This window comes from Octodon degus, unplaced genomic scaffold, assembly GCF_000260255.1.
Source record: "Octodon degus isolate 3935 unplaced genomic scaffold, OctDeg1.0 scaffold00103, whole genome shotgun sequence".
NCBI classification, from domain to species: Eukaryota; Metazoa; Chordata; class Mammalia; order Rodentia; family Octodontidae; genus Octodon; species Octodon degus.
Window position 1 is genome coordinate 1279218 of NW_004524679.1, and position 3214 is coordinate 1282431.

Consider the following 3214-nt stretch of genomic DNA (forward strand, 5'->3'; position numbering starts at 1 on the left):
ATTGTTGATCTTTGCATCGTCTTCCAGGTTATGAATTATTTTTTCAAGTTTCGTAGTTTTGTTTAAGAGATCTTTTCTTACCTTTTCTCTAGCTTCAGCAGTGCCTTCAAGATGTGAAACTCTGCAATTTCACTCATATGTTTTTGGAGGTTTGTGATTCAGATTTTAAGTTCTTCTGTGTCTCTTTGACTCTCCTTTATGCAATCTATTTTTTTCCTGTTTTGCTCATTCAAGGAATTTGTCATGTTTCTAATCTTCTCTATTTTTCTTATCTATGTCCTCTTTAGAAACAGTTATTAATTCTTTTACTGCAGAGATTTTTTTCAGATTGGGTTTCCTCCGTATGTTTCTACATTGGATTCTTTGTTTTAGATGCTATGATTTCAGAGATTTCTTTTTTTATTTCAGAAATTTATTCTGCTCTGAGTTCCTCTATACCTTTCTGCTGTTGTTTCTTTATTTGCAATGCTGTTAATTCATACATTGTAGCTGAGACTATGTCCTCTGCACTTGTTCTGTGTGGGCATTGGGTTTCCCCTATATGTTTCTGTATTCAATTTTTTAAATTCAGATCCTATACATTCAAATATTTCTTTTTTATTTCTGAAATTAATTGTTCTCTGAGTTCCTCTGTATCTTTCTGTTGTTATTTCTTTATTTCCAACACTATTAATTCATACATTTCAACTGAGCTAGTGTCCTGTGCACATGTTATGTGTCAGCTCAAGACCTGAGATTGCATTTTGCTCCTTCTGTTTATCATTTTTATAGCACTGACCTCTGACCTTTGGTATAGAGCTTTGGTGCAGTTATAACCTTAGCACCTAGTGAAATTCTGTTGCACAGCTAGTAAGTTTTCTTTTATCCAGTTATGCCTGGTCTGCGTCTAGCTGTTGTGTTTGGCTCCTTCCTGCTGCAGCCCTTGGAAGTGAACCTGTTTTGCTCCTCTCTCACTATAGTGAACTTGTGGTGCTCTTCTGTTGTGCCCCTGGCCCAGTGGGCACAGGGGAGTGCAGAAGCTCTCTCTCACATTAGCCAGGCCTGGGCTTGGGCTGGATCTGGGGGTCCAAGAGTTTTGCATAATTTTTCATTCGTTCTGTGAGCTTCATGTCTGTGGCTTCGAATATGTGGAGGGGTCCCAAGGGAGATGTCCTGAGGGTGCAGGGTAGCCAGAAACTCTCCCACATACTCACCAATCCTGGGCTGGGCTGGATCTGTGGATCCAGAGAGTGTCTCTGAAGTTCTCACTGGCTTGGCGGGCTTGGAGGCTGGGGTATGGGAGGGGTAGAGGGGTCCTGAGGGCTCCTGAGGGCACTGCAAAGGGTCTCACTCATGAGGCATGCCTGGGTTTTGGTCATAAGAGGTCCCGCAGGCACAGCAAAGTTGGAAGCTCTGCCACACACTCACAGGGCCTGGGCTGGGCTGGATCTCCAGCATTGAATTTGCTATAATCTGTGTAATTGATTCCAATTTTGGAACTCTATGTTTTTCCACTGTAACTTTATTAACAAGGTCTATTTTGTATAAGCTGACAACTTAGACTCCATCTTGTAACAAGCTTTGTAGCTTCTGTTTTGTAAAACCATATTTTGTTTTTTAATCTCCCCACCCATGCCTTCCCTGAAGAATGTGACTGTACAAATCTGCAAAATGAGTTAAACTGTCGTTCGTATGGGAACAAATAGAACGCCTGAAAATGGGTGAAACTGTCATAAAATGTTCTTCCGACTACCAGAACAAAAACAACACCTAAGCCAAATAATTACATATTCTTGTAGGTTTTGCAAAGTGTGACCTTGTCTATGGGAACAAAGAGTTAACCCTCGGTCTTGACTAACTCGAAATAAGCTTTGTAAAATTCCCCCTTTTCCCCCCTAGTCTTGTTGTTTTTCTCTTTAAAAACTGTGCCTCACCTAGGGTAAGGGTGCACATACTTGGAGAGGAGAGCACGTGCCACCACTGAGCTCAGCTAAATAAAGTGCTTTTAAGTTGAGTCCAATTTTTGATTTTTAGGTTAAAACAGAATTTTAGGTAGGATGTCAAAACATTAATTTTAAAGTATTAAAGTAATGAAAAGTAATGTTTTCATGGTGTATGTAAGTGTAATTTTGAAACCAGACTAAATATAATTACCTCATCTAATATCATTTCTTGTTAACATTTTTCACAATCTCATCTGATAACTTTTTGAAATGTACACTATAGCTATCAATACTCATTCTACTGTGGAATAGCACACTAGAATTTCCAGCTTTTAACAATTTATGTGTTAATATACATTGATAATCCTCTCCTCCTACTCTCTGCAGCTTCTGAAAATTACCATTATGTCCAAAACTTCTATGATGTCCATATTTTTAGATTTTCCATGTGAATTACACAATACAATGCTTCCTTTTCTGTGGCAGGCTGAATTTGTTATTGAGTCATTAGTGATGAACACATAGGTTGTTCCCTTATCTTTGATAGTGTAATTGAGCTGAAAAAATATGTAGATGACTCAGATAATCTGGTTTTGATTACTTTTGATCATATAGAAACCTTAGTTTTATATTTTTTATTTACAAATATACTTCATTTGTGAACAGTGTGGGACACTGATGACAGCTGTTTGAACTCTTTAGTGTTTGGAAAGTTTTACAATTTTAAATATATTCATTTTGTTATTTTTTTTCAACACTTCAGTTTAAAAATAGAGTACTACTGCTTTAAAATATGAAAACATCCAACACATTTTGTGTTGTAGACATTTGCAAAATTGTTATTTTGCAACTAACATGTGCTTGGTGAAGTGAAAAAAAATCCTTATAATATTAGTGAAACTGAAACAATGGATATTACCAGTACATAAAAACTACTGCTTTAGCACAACCTAGTGGGGAGAAATTTTAAAAACAGTAAATGCAAAAAAAATCAATATAATTTTCTAATTATTTTAAATCCACAGGTCTGGGATACAGCTCCGTGCCACAAGCGCCTACCTGCAAGTGCAAGGTCATGAGTTCAATTTATCATCACCAAAAAAAGATAATAATAAAATAATAAATTCACTTAGACTATAGCAATACCAATTTTTAAATTTAGAAATCTAAATATACACACAGAGAGCAGTTAAAATGTCTTTCTTTAGAAACAACATTTCCAAAACAAGCCAAAAAGCAAAGAGCCAAACTATATGATTCTGGGATGCTTAATCTGTACACAATTCATTAAA